We start from the raw sequence: 14,029 nt of genomic DNA on the forward strand, positions 1-14,029 counted from the left end.
CTTCAAATGGAGAATATGGTGATTATAACTTATTACAGGTCATCATACCATTTTGAGAGTGGCAAAAATTGTGCTGCAAAAGATACTGGCTGAGCTGCTAGATGAAGGAGTGAGGAGATATTTCCTTTTGGCTTAGACTGCCTCATGTGACAGCCTAGTCCAACCTCTTTGTGGGTTCTGCAGAAATAGTTTAACAATTCAGTGCTCATTTTACCAGTATTATATCTATGAACATATTCTTTAATCACAAATTTTAACTCTAGCAGTTGCTTGAGACAACCTGAATACAAGTAAAAAAAGCATGGGGAAAAGCTTTTTTATTTTTAATTTTTTTTAAGAAATTTCTTTTTCTTCTTCCTTTTTTCTCCCCTATAAAGAGGATGCTAGTCTAATGGGACTAACCCAGTCAACAAAGGATAAATAAATAAATAAATAAAATGTCTGTTGTGTGATCCCTTCCATTCTTCTGTTGGATGGTGTTGCTTTGAGCCAGTATGTAAGACAGTATGACAATGTGCATTTTTTTCAATTAATGGTATGTGTGTGTGTGTGTGTGTGTGTGTGTGTGTGTGTGTGTGTGTGTGTGTGTGTGTGTGTGTGTGTGTGTGCATAAACGTGTTTATGTATGTGTGTAGGAGGTTGCAATGTGTTGCAATGCATGGATTTCTTAGCAGTATGCTGAGCTACATTACTGTGGCCATTATTTTTGTCAGAATCAGACAGACATTGCTGAGTCCAAGTGTTCTCTTTGGATGAAAATGATTGACCCTGCTGTCATTTGCTTGGGTAAAATAGTCATTTGCATGACTGATGTGTATTTGTATAAAATAAATTGTAATACTCTACTGTGACTGCTGTTTGTATAAAACAAAGTTAAATTACATTAGTGTGGCCATTTCAATCACAGACATATGAAGTGTGGACAAATCAACAAAGTGGCTATTACTGTTGAATACAATGGCTGTCTGTGGATGAAAATGATTGACACTGCTGTCATTTGCTCAAGTTAAGCAGTCATTACTCTGGCTTTCAGAACTGGTGTACACTTGTGAGAAGCCATCTAGAATACTTTAGTATAGCTAATTTTAACACAATCAGACATCTGATGTGTGCATACTCAATAAAGTGTGCAACATAACATCATGGTACCACTAGGAAAGGCTAGTGATGAGTATCAATAGGGATAGTCAGGTCCACCAGGTATGTAATATTCAAATAATATTTTAAGGAATTAGGCAAGTAATACTGGGTATTAGGATATATTGCATGTATTCCTTGTGGCTGGCCCCTTTAAATAGTTACCTGTCAGGAAAGGTATTTAAGTATGAAGGGAAGCAGCTGCCTATATAGGCTAAAGCCACAGACAATACTGCAGAAATTGTGAAGTCAGGAAGGACTCTTGAAGCTGCTTGGAGGAGTCTGGAGGATTTGTGTAATGAGAAAAGAGAGAGAAAGAGAGAGAGAGAGACAGATGCATTAGTCATTGGGGAAACATGGAGTTTGGAAGCCATGAGTCCTGTCACAATGATAAACCAGAGAAGAGCATTCAACTTGTGTGATAAGGTATGATTTCGGAACTGCTTTTAATTGACGTCTTCAGTTATACAAGTCCTTGGTTGCCAGAAAATGCCCACTTTTCCATACAAGGCAGTAATAAGAAACTTTCTTTACTTAACCCTACATTTTTGTGCTTAAAAGATTTATGTTGTTTGCTGCAGATTTTTCCTATGTAATAAGTTTGCTGGCTAATCCTGTTTAAGTTTCTGAAGTATAAAACCGATACCTGTTGCATGATGGAGATTTGGCAAAGGTTGTTCTTTGAGTTCTGCTTTGAGTAAGTATAATCATGCTCTTATACATCTAGAGTGAACTTGTTAAGAGATTCTAATTTCTGTTATTTTGGAAGTTGTTAAAGTTGCTACCATTCCAGGTTAAAAACCAGTGAAAAATAAATGTGACTTGTTTTAACTTTGTTGCAACCCCTCACTAGTGTGACACCTGAGAAAAAGATGTAAAGCTGTTACTTGTTTTCCTTTGTTGCAACCACTTGCTAACATGACACATGTGAAAGAGAAGGAGAGAATTGTTACCTGTTGTACTTTACTGCAACCATTTGTTAGTATGAGACCTGAAAGAGAAACAGACAGAGAAAGAGAACTATGGTTTGTTTTCATTAATATTACCATTGGATACTGAGAGAACTGGAACGTTTACCTGTTTGTACTGTACTGTAACAGCTTACTAGAAGAATGTAAAGGCCACAAAAATAATGATCCCATATAAACAGTCACAGTTATTTGTATGTCATATTTCCACATACTGATCTAATATTAGTTGACCTAAGTTCTTTTGTTTTCATCCAAGTGATCTGGTTTAATCTCCAGACACATGGTTAGTAGGATGATTCCATCTTCAACTTCTGTCCTGGGTCCCATCTAATCTAAAACTGCTCATGTTTGGTGCACATAGACCATCACTATGGCTTGTTTGTGGGCTTGTGAGAGTGTGGTTATTATTTTAACTTCACACTTATTCCTCAGAGATGTACACAGAAGTTCACTGTAGGAGCAAAATGTTGAAATGTATTACTGCGATCAATATATTTTTTACTTTTCTTACAATCAAGCATTAGACATATACAGGTGACTATCTTTTATGGGTAAGGAAGTATGCTATGTATATATGTCTGACAGCAGCAAGTTGAAATACCTTACTGCATCCATTTGTTCTTTCACTTTTGTCCCAGTCTAACTTTAGAAAGATTCACAGAAGATAGCTGTCTTTTGGGGGTGGGGTGAGGAGGTATACTATGTATATGTATGCCAACAACAACTAGAAATATATGCCTATGTCCATTTTTTTTTCATTTTCATCCCTGCCAAACACCACAGAGGTACAGAGAATGTGATTATCTTTTTTTCAGGTGAGGTACAGAGCAGGCACTATTTCCAGATTTGATTTATATACATACCCTCAGTGGCATTTGTCTTCTCAGTCTATTGGAAATTAATATTTTGTCAGTTCTGAAAACTAAGCTTTGGATATAACTAACTTCTTCCTTGATAAAAAAAAAGTAAATGACTGAATTTATTTCCTCACTCATGATCTTTATTCAGGCCATTATTGAATCAAAACATTGAAAAGGGACTTTAATGTACCTCAGAGAATTTAGAACTCTATGGCTTCTGCAGGCTTTGCAACCCCCAGAACCTGGACTTAATTCAGTTATTTCCTCTACAGTCATTACAGTGTAGTCTTGGCCACTTAGGGTATGTTGAAAGGATGGGGGGAAAATTAAGATAATTCAATGTGTGAAAAACCAAGAAAGTAGTAATTTGTCTGAAAGGTGTGGATCTAGGATAAGGTAAAATAGAGGGACACTAGAGGTGTGATGCAATCCAGTGTGCAACAGGACATGTGCCAAAGAATCTTTGTCTAGGGCTCTATTTCACCTAATGCTGGCCCTGTTGATCACAATCAGACAGCTGAAATATATGTAGTCAAACTGGCTAGAATGAGTGGGTACTGAAGATGTATGTGGAGGAAAGTGGCCAACATCAATTATTGTTTGTTCACAGGTAAGTGGTCATTGCCCCCTCATTTACGTTTAGACCCACCCATTCATTAGTTTCCTGTAGTCCTTTCACCCCTTGCTCTAAAGACAGCAGCCACCATTGAGTTTTAGTGTTACACAGGGATCAGTGCTTGTTCCACTTCTAATTTCCATTTTTGTGAGTGGTGTGTAAAAACAGTGCAGCAGTGCCCGGTTAGTATGGTATGCTGACAACTCAATAACACTGCGCTGTTATTGTACAGTTAGTGTTTCAGCAATTTCAAAACTGGTTGTCTGACTTGCACCTCTGTTCAGTATCCTAAAAACAAACTTCTTGGGACTATACCATCCTTTTCTTCGCCTGCTCCTGCCGTGCTAATCACCCTCTTGAATCACTGGGCCATAAAGCTCTAAAATCTGCAAAAAGTTATGGGGCCATTCTAGATAGTGCACTTAACTTTGACCACTATATTAAATTCTGACATTATAAAATTCATTAATGGGTTTGGTTTCATAGGTTCATAGGTAGGTACTAGACTATCAGCCCTAGGGCCCATACAAGCCTAGCCAAAAAATGTGCCCTGGCTTTCGCCACCCAAGATAATTATTTTCCTGTACCCCTGTCGAGCAGAGCCACAGAAGTGATCCCCGGGTGAATTTCCCATTTCCCATCCAATCATATGGGTTTATCCTGCAGGGCTGGGGCCTTTTGAACAACTATACTAAAACAGGTCCACCCCACCATTTTTCGCTGCCTGGCTCCCTATATGGATTGTGTGTACTAAGCAACTTTGTCACAACCATCACTATAATCTTGAACTAGGGTATAACAGTACAGCACACTTTAATGTTGGTGTAATACATTCTTCCCACCACTGTGAAAGCTTAAGCAAGCTTAGATTTTTAGAATTAATTTAAATGTTTGAAACTCTCCCAAAAAATCAAGGCTCACAAACATCAGTACTTCAATACCTGCCCACCATTTTCTTTGATAACTGCCCAGCATTATCTAAAATCTTGACCTGGTATATCCACTCAAGCCCACTTTGTATCATAAGTGGTTTGTTTGTTAGTATAAGTGAACCCATCAGCTAGTCAACTCAACCTTGAGTACCTAAATATACTAACAGTAAAATAAATGTCTTGTAACTATAATGGGAATTTACCTCCAAACAGGGTTTTTAAATGGCCATTATTTCTCAGCCTAGCAACTAAATGACACTGTGACTGTGGAGTTACTTAATAGCTAAATAGTCACAACCCCTCAACCTTTTCTATTTTTTTCTTTCCTCTGAACTTCTACTACATTGACTTTTCCCTGTGCATTTTAATTTCCATTGAACTTGCACCATATTGCTTACCAGCTCTTATCACTCCATTTATTCCCTTTTCTATGTCCCTCACATCCTCTTCTTCTGAAGTCACTATTCTTACATTTGCCATCCTTACTGTTGCCATTTGAACCCTTTATTGCTCATAATGTCTGCCCTACTCCCCTTTGATCTTTCCCTCTTCCCTTTCTGTCACCTCCCTACCTTCTTCCTTCACATTCTCTCCCTTTGCTTATTCCTCCTATAAGGTTTACTGAATATCACATTTGTTGACACAAGGTTCTTTTTAAATTTTTTTAGAACTTGAGATACTGTCTATCAAACATGTTCATCACAGTTTTAACTGCTGTCAGTTACTCTAATGTGTATTTTATAGCCCTGCTCCACCGTCACTGGATATGCTTGTATTTATTCATATTTTCTAAGGTGAATATGAAGTCAACTGCTGATCTTTTTGCTGATTGTAACAGACACTATTGCCATGAAATGGATCTTGTTCGGTGTAACAATATGCATACTACAGTGCTGTTCTTGTCTTTGTGTTATAAATAAGTATGAAAGTTTGAAATACAGTTTAGACTATGTAAATATTGTATACATGAATTTTGTTAACTCTTGTTTACTTTTTGCTGAAGTCTGTACCTATCTTCTTCACTATTATAATACCTCCTGTATATTCTATGCAGGCACTAATTTCTGCTTGTTGGAATTAAACATAAACAGGGGCTTTTTTATCAAATCTTTTATGTTAAGTTCTTGTCTGTCCAGGCCTCCACTGTGAACTGGCTCTATCCAACTTTACCATAAAAACAAGAATGACTGAATGAATGAATGAATAAATAAATAAATAACATGCATACATATATACATACATACCTTGAACAGTGACAGTGTACAACCATGTGTGAACTATGCAAATACTTAATGCTTACTATCACTTATTTGTATGGCAGAAAATTATCTACCTGGAGATGCAATTGCATTTCAATATATCTCTACCTATCTGTTCCTGAACTTACCAAGTTCCTCAGAATATTAAATGCACTGCACAGAATTCAAAGAACATTTTTTTTAAGTTCATAGATTCTTACTAGGCAATGAAGCCTAGCCACTGCAAATCCATCTTTCAGTTTTTCCTATTCAGACACATCCCTATCCACTCATCAAAGCTTGTTTCAAAAAGGGCTATACATTGTTTGATGCCTAGTGGGAGTGTATTCCATAAATAGAGAATCATTGATACAGACATCTGTCTTACCAATAAGTTTTGCTTACATCGCAGTGAAACTTTAGATAATTAGAGCAGGTATTAGCAATATTGTCAGTTTTTCAAAGATTCACCCATCCACAGCCCATTTTCTCATTTTTGCACGAGGTCAGGGAGTTGCTTCCGCAGTGACAATCTAGTGGCTAGCCCTGCTGTGGCTGTTTTTTTTTCCATACCACACACACTGGAACCTACAGCCAGTTTAGAGTATCCAATCCACCTACTGCATGCCCTTGGAATGTGGGAGGAAACTGGACCACCCAAAGAAAATACATAAGAATACAGGGAAGACATACAGACTCCACACAGAAGTCATCCCAGCCAAGAATCAAACCAGAGAACCCCTTGCTGTAAGGCAACAACTTTTTCCAGTGTGCTACTGTGCCTCTTCTCAAAGATGTAGAAGATCAAACAGGACTGGGTCTTTCATAGTCTTGTAGGCAAAGCAAAGATCACAACTTAGGAATCAGTGGAAGAGAAAGTAAAGTAATAGGGACTTTAATCTTTCACTATAACTTAAGTAGCTGATACCTGAGATATTTTTGATTAGTAAACATTGAGTCCTTTCTAGTTGAGAAAATTGTTTGGGAAGATCATGCTAAAGGACATGCTTTAGCAAGCATGACTCTCCTTGAAAATGATCATAATGACATCACGCCCATGAAAATTGATCCTGTAGTTACAGATCTAGGAACCCGTGTCATCAATGAACTGTCCTTTGATCACCGCATCTCCACTGTTGTAAGGAAGTCCTTTTTCATTGTATAGCTTACATCTAAAGGTATTGCAAGCAGATCCAGGGATGTAATTGTTTATCAGTACTCTGCACTTATTAGGCCAATCATTGAGTATAATACCCTTTTAGTATGTCTCTGTCCAAATACTTGTCAAAACTGGAATGACTGCAATGCTTTCTCACTAAAAAAAATGAAGGGCCTAAATTGTAAAAACTATGCAGACAATCTCAAACCTTGTCCCTTCTCTCAGTATCATACAAGCTTCTGAGAAGTGATGTCTACCTTACTTATAGAACTTTAGCAGTCCCTATTAAGTCAGTCATGTTACACATTTGTAAGTACAATGGTATCATAAAAATCCACGCAGTGACTTTCAGTCTCTTTTGCAAAATAAATATAACATGTTGGAGGGATAGGCTTGTATCACAGAGAATGCTGCTTCTATGGAACCTTCTACCACTCCATGCAAGGCAAAATAGTTGTCTTATTCTATTTGCTTGGATGACTGGATGGATAACTGCAAATTCACCCCTGGTTTAATACCTCTGTCCCTCATGGATAGAGGAAACATATAAATGTCCCAACATATGCTTGTTCAGCTTATCTCTGGGGTATTTTTATGCAAACTATAAGAGCTAAAGACTACCATGGAGTGTAAGGCTTTGCTTTTTTAGATCCACACAGATAAATAACCTAGTAAGTACCTATGTATTTATGAACTTATAAGGAGATATTGTATTCTATTGTAGGCTTGACAAGAGATGAATAGATGGAGACACTGACTTCCTTATATCTGGAGGATATGCCTTTTGGTAATTAGTTGCGTCAAGTAATATGGTTGACATATGATGGTCAAATGAATCCACAAACGAACAAACTAATGAAAAAACAAACAGCACTCGAGGCAGGTCTTCCCAGTTATTTACTATGACAAATGAACAATACACACTTGACTTCAATACTTTACTTCAATGCTTCAATACTTGACAACAATATACTGTACAAAAACGAACGATACACACTCGACTTAAAGCGCTTTTCGTTTGCACTAAAGCAAACTGCATCAGAAGTCAATACCATTAACAATGGCACAATTTAAATTACTGGTAAGGTGACGTATTTAAACCTCACCTGTGCAACAACAGTAATACTTAAAGCTGTAACAGCTTGGGTAATACTATAAAAAAGCTTGAATAAGAGCAACAGTAAACTAAAACATTTGACCCTGGTGTATTATCAGTACACTCTAAGTGTATAACATATAAAATGAATTTAAAATATAAAATATGCTGATAGAGCACATATTGATGTTCATATACTCTATCTCAACTACATTGGGAAAAGTGAATGCAGACTTCGAGATAGAGTATATGAACATCAATATGCAATCAATAAAGTTAAGTTGGAAAATGCATTGGCCAAACATGCCCATGCCCACCACGGTCATGGATTTTGTTATATGGCAATAGATCAGGTCGTACCTCATTTAAGAGGTGGTCCAAGTCCAGTTCACCTAGAAGAACTGGAATTGGCATGGCAAATAAGACTGGACGCCTATAGGTTTCCTGGGTTAAATGACATGTGCTCTATCAGCTGTGTCTTAAAAGGTAAAAACCTGCGTCGATAGGTACATATGCCTGTGAATATAGTAAATCTATAATGCAGTGCAAGAGGTATTGGTTTGCTAATAGTTATAGTTCATTAATAAACGTTGGTTTTTGGATGTTTGTATTTTAAGTGCAAATTTAATAATTTTACAATATCTTTTTTATCTAGTAGCACCACTGTGTGCATATTTTATATTTTAAATTCATTTTATATGTTATACAGTTAGAGTGTACTGATAATACACCAGGGTCAAATGTTTTAGTTTACTGTTGCTCTTATTCAAGCTTTCTTATTCAAGCTTTTTTGTAGTATTACCCAAGATGTTACAGCTTTAAGTATTACTGTTGTTGCACTGGTGAGGTTTAAATACGTCACCTTACCAGTAATTTAAATTGTACCATTGTTACTGGTATTGACTTCTGATGAAGTCTGCTTTAGTGCAAACGAAAAGCGCTTTAAGTCGAGTGTGTATCGTTCGTTTTTGTACAGTATATTGTTGTCAAGTATTGAAGCATTGAAGTGAAGTATTGAAGTCAAGTGTGTATTGTTCGCTTGTCATAGTAAATAACTGGGAAGACCTGCCTCGAGTGCTGTTTGTTTTTTCATATGATGGTCAAAGGAGAGTTTGTTGTTCACAAATATGTCCAATTCCCAAACAACAGTATTAACCTGAAGGGAGGATCATTAATGTGGTAGGTGAACAGTATCAACCTGAAGGGAGGATGATTAATGTGGTAGGTGAACAGTATCATCCTGAAGGGAGTATCATTAATGTGGTAGGTGCAGGAGAGTAGTGGTTTACTGAGTTTAAGACAGTGGTCAGGACACAAAAGTAATGGTGTGGTTTAGTTCTTCTTATATGATATTTAAATTATCAGCAGAAGAATATGACAGCATGGGGTTTACAATGACATGGAGGTTACAGTTCTCAGCAACCCTGGTTATCATAGACATTTGATGTCAGCTCTGACATCAAAACACTTTATGTCAAACGGGGGGGGGGGGCAACACGGAGCCCTGCAGGACCCTACTAGTGATGACTACCAACTCTCACAATATGATTTTTGTCTGATATCCAAATGGGTATCCAATAGGCAACATAAGGATTAATATTTAGACAGGTAAGTTTATTATCAATATCTGAGTGACAGGTAATATCATAGGCTTTCACCAGCACTAAGTAGGCAGTGTGTACAGATTAGTCATTATCTAGGGCATCAGTAATGTCTTCAAAGAAGTCCAAAAGATTAGGTAAGCAGGATCTACTTTTTCAAAGCCAAATTGCTTCTGGTCAAGGCTCTGTCTATTATCAGTATCATTATCAATAAGTTCAACTATAATGCTTAACATGATGTTATAAACAACCCTGTTAAGACTATTGTTCTGTAGTTCCCAGGGACAGTACTATGTGATATTTAGGAGATATCCTGGTAGATTATTGGGAGCCATAAAGCTGGTATTTTTGGTGTTAGGAGACACTAAAATTACCTGACTGGAAGCAGTTTTACTGGGAAATTTGTAATATGAAATAATGGGTGGAACACTGAGGGAGAAGGAGAAAGTTTGTAATGTATTCAGGATCAGATTAGATACTGTTATTTGAGAACTGCTCAGTGCAATACTGGGAACTGCTTCTGAATGTTCTACCATATTTCAAGAAGGTCTTATGATTACTATTATTAGAGAAGATGTCAATATTTAACTTGTATCTAGTTCTGCACATTTTGATAGCATTTCTGAGTTCTTTACCAGCCAGTCTGAGATCCTTTTTGTAATGAGAAGCTCTGAACTTAATCCTTAGGGCAATACATAATCTCTTTTGTCATAGAGTTTGTTTATTCTGCAATTTCCAAAAAAAGGATTATTCTTAAACTTACTGTTAAACTTATAAAGGATGGGAATGAATGTTTCAATATAGATGTTCAGAGGAGAATTAAAGTCTGAGGTATATATGGTGCTTTTGATAATGGGGTCCAGGGGGGATGGCTTTTGAATTTCCTTATGTCAGCAGATAGTGATAAGAGGTTAGCTTTAGATATGTCCCTGAATACTTTGAAGTTAGCTAGACACATGGGTTTAGTTTTTAAGCAGAATGTAAAAGCCTGATGGTCAAATCTGATTATGAAAGGGATGACTTTAGATGAGGACTACACAGGGGTGCAGTTTATAAGAATGAAGTCAAGGAGGTTTGAACCTCTAGCAGGAGAAGGAACAGTTTTGTGTGGTGAATTCTGAGGAATGTGGGAGTTGGTATTAACAAAGCTTATGAACCACTGTACATATTTCTTGTTTGTAACATTAGTTCACCGGTTAATGAATGGATGGTTGAAGTTTCCCATGACAATTGTATTTTACTTACTAGACAAATTTTTCAGTTGGTAAAGCAGATGTTGTGGTTAGAGGAGGATATAGAGGGGCCTGTATTATTGTAATTTGATTTGTCCAAAGACAATAGGATATTTAAGAGTTCAAGAATATTGTCATGCTGAATTTGACATAATGTAATATAATTATGAATGAATATGGATACATGCCTTCCATCTTCAGGTACTCTGAACAAGTGGTATATGCTAAAAACAGGTAAAGAGAGAGAGAGAGAGAGAGAGTGTTTCATTGTAATGAAATGACATTTCACTAGTTATATGTACATGTATGTGTTCAAGGGTTAGGTAGGCCTCAAGGTCCGGCATTTTTTTTTTTTTTGTTGTTAAGATACTTGGCAGTGCTCAGTGGATATAGGCTGGATTAGGACTGGTTATATCAGAAGATCTAGCAGACTGACTCTGCCTAAAAAAACAACATCGGGTTTGCAAATGTTTTAGTTAGTAGGTGGAAGCCCTGACGGGAAAGGTGTAGGCCAACTCTGGAAAAATAGACAGAACTACCAACCATCATCTCCCATGCCAGTACAACCAATCTGAACTGTGGCATAATTCTTATTGATGGCAAGCATTATTTTCATTTTGTTTATATCTCAGTAAGTATATGCCTAAAGAATGTACTGATAGTCTATAAACTGACTGATCACTGCATTTTGTTAATAGCACATGTTTCCTAATCAGTTTAATTTCTGTTTTAAATTGGCCAGAGAATGGTGTCAAACCACACCAATATAGGTTCAATGACAGTGTAGAGCTTGGAAGTGGATGGCATGATGGTAAGAATGAGGCTGGACATCTTTGTATTCAGGAGACAAGATGGAAGGGCAGAGCAACAAAGCCACTAGACGTGGGATCCAGAGTCTACTACTCAAGAGGAGCAAATACTAGAAATGGTGTGGGAATTGTGGTGAGGGAAAGGTTTCAGAAGACAGCGAGTGATGTTATTGGAATTAGGGACAGACTCATGGCAATCAGACTGCAGCCTTATGATAGGACAGTATTCATAATCTCAGCCTATGCCTCACAGCAGGATTGTGATAGTGAGGAAAAGAGTGCATTCAAACAGCAGTTGCAGAACCTACTTGATAAAGCAGGACAGCATGAGTTGGTGTAGATAATGGGGGACCTGAATGCACATATTGGGACAGATAAAACAGGATATGAGGACTGCCTGGTCCATATGCCTGGGGTAACAGGAATAAATAAGGAGAGGCCATTCTAGACTTTTGTCTGGCAATGGCTTGATGGTGGCCAACACACGGTTCAGCAAGAGAAACAGTCACAAGATCATATACAAGAACAGCCAACATGCAACTCAGGTAGAGTTTCTCTTACTAAGGAAAGGGCACTGGGGAAAATCAGCAATTACAAAGTCAACCCCAGCAAAGCAGTTGGCCCACAGCATAAACCACTGGTTGCCACAATCAGCTGCAAGCAGTGGTCAGAGAAGGCAATAGGGTCAACGGAGATTAGGCTGTAGGCCTGCAAATTGACTAGAAATTGAAATCAAAAGACTTAAGGAAATGCTCAGGGCTTTAGCACTTCAGAAAGAAGTTGGAATAGGTGAAGTTGATGACGAATGGCAGCACCTGAAAATGCATGTGTGAGGACTATAGAACAGGTATGTGGCAGAGACAGGTATGGAAATAAGGTACATAAGGAAAGCTGGTAAGTGAATTTAAAAGTCCAGGAAGTCATCATAAGAAAGAAGTACTGTAGAAAAAAATGGGAGATAGAAAAGGCAGATCAGGCTAAGAAGGAATACCGATTGGCTAAAAAAGAGGATAAGAGAGCAGTTGCCATAGTGAAGAACAAATCATCAAAGGCACTCTACCAGCTTCTGGAAAGTGATTCAGTAGATAGCACAAAGAAGCTCTATCAGGTTCCAAGGCAAAGGCAGAAAGATAAAAAAGAAAGTCATCAGACACCCTTCATAAGGGATGCTACCAGCAGTCTGCTTACCATTTCACAGGACATCAAAGGCAGATGGGAGAAGAACTTTCAGCAGCTTCTGAATGAAGAAAATTCCACAGAAGTTGTACAGCCCCAGACATAGCCTACTATGAAACAGTAGGAACCCACCCTAGAAGAAGTAAGAACAGCATTATGGAAAATGAAGTCCAGGAAAGCTCAGATGAGGGCACAACTGATATAATCGAGATGTTGGGTAAGTTAGGGGAGAAATGGCTTGTAGTATAGAGAGAAAGGTGTATACCAGATGACTGGAGAATAAGTATACTAGTTCCAATATACAAAAACAAAGAGGACATTCACAACTATGGTTAATATAAAGGTATCATATGTTGAATGATGAGTGGACAATAGATTGCAAGTTATGAGCAGTTTATTGTACACCCAATGTAATTCCATCTGCATACACATTCAGAAGTTGCATAATATCTGGACTTACTTAATGCCCCCCCCCCCACATGCTTTCTAACTATGGTGGCTATCAAAGTACAAAACAACAGAACATAGTCACTGTTCTACATCCTTTAAGTTTGTGCCTTATTTCAAATACATGAACAAAATTTGCTTTAATATTTTCTTTAGATACATTCAAGAATGAAACATTATATTAATAGTTCAACATAGCCTGTTTGATTTCAAGTCCAATTCACTGTATGTATTTAGGAGTGGGTTTGCAGACTCTTCCTGACCATGTCACATACAGATTTTGATTTAAATTAGAAACCGGAAGTATCTTTAGATGTTTACTCAGTATGGAAGCATCACTTTGCATTTCAGATCTGTTTGAACAAGGCTGTCTGCCTTCTTGGAACTGACTGGTTGGTGAGTCAGTCAAGGAATTGGAATAACTAGTACACACAGTTTGTTGTGGCTTTGGCTCTGGGACAGGCAAAATATGTCTGCGATTTCTTCTGTAGTCTACTTCTGAATGAATGAATTATGTAGGACCTGGGTTCAACACAAATGTCCTTCACAATGCCCACAGGATCATGACCTTTTGAAGTCTGCATTTGAACAACTTCACCTTGCAATAATGGTCAGAGAGTATTGTCATAGAATAATTTCTGTGAGTGGCGCTGTTTTTGATAGTTGAGCTTTGACTACCTTATTACCCTTTGAAGTCGGCACTAACAGCTGTTTGCTGATTGAAAGAGTCATCTGTGTTTATCTTGACATCAGTC

The sequence above is a fragment of the Protopterus annectens genome, chromosome 11.part0 (genome assembly GCF_019279795.1).
Source record: "Protopterus annectens isolate FY-2018-M chromosome 11.part0, PAN1.0, whole genome shotgun sequence".
In the NCBI taxonomy this organism is placed as follows: Eukaryota; Metazoa; Chordata; order Ceratodontiformes; family Protopteridae; genus Protopterus; species Protopterus annectens.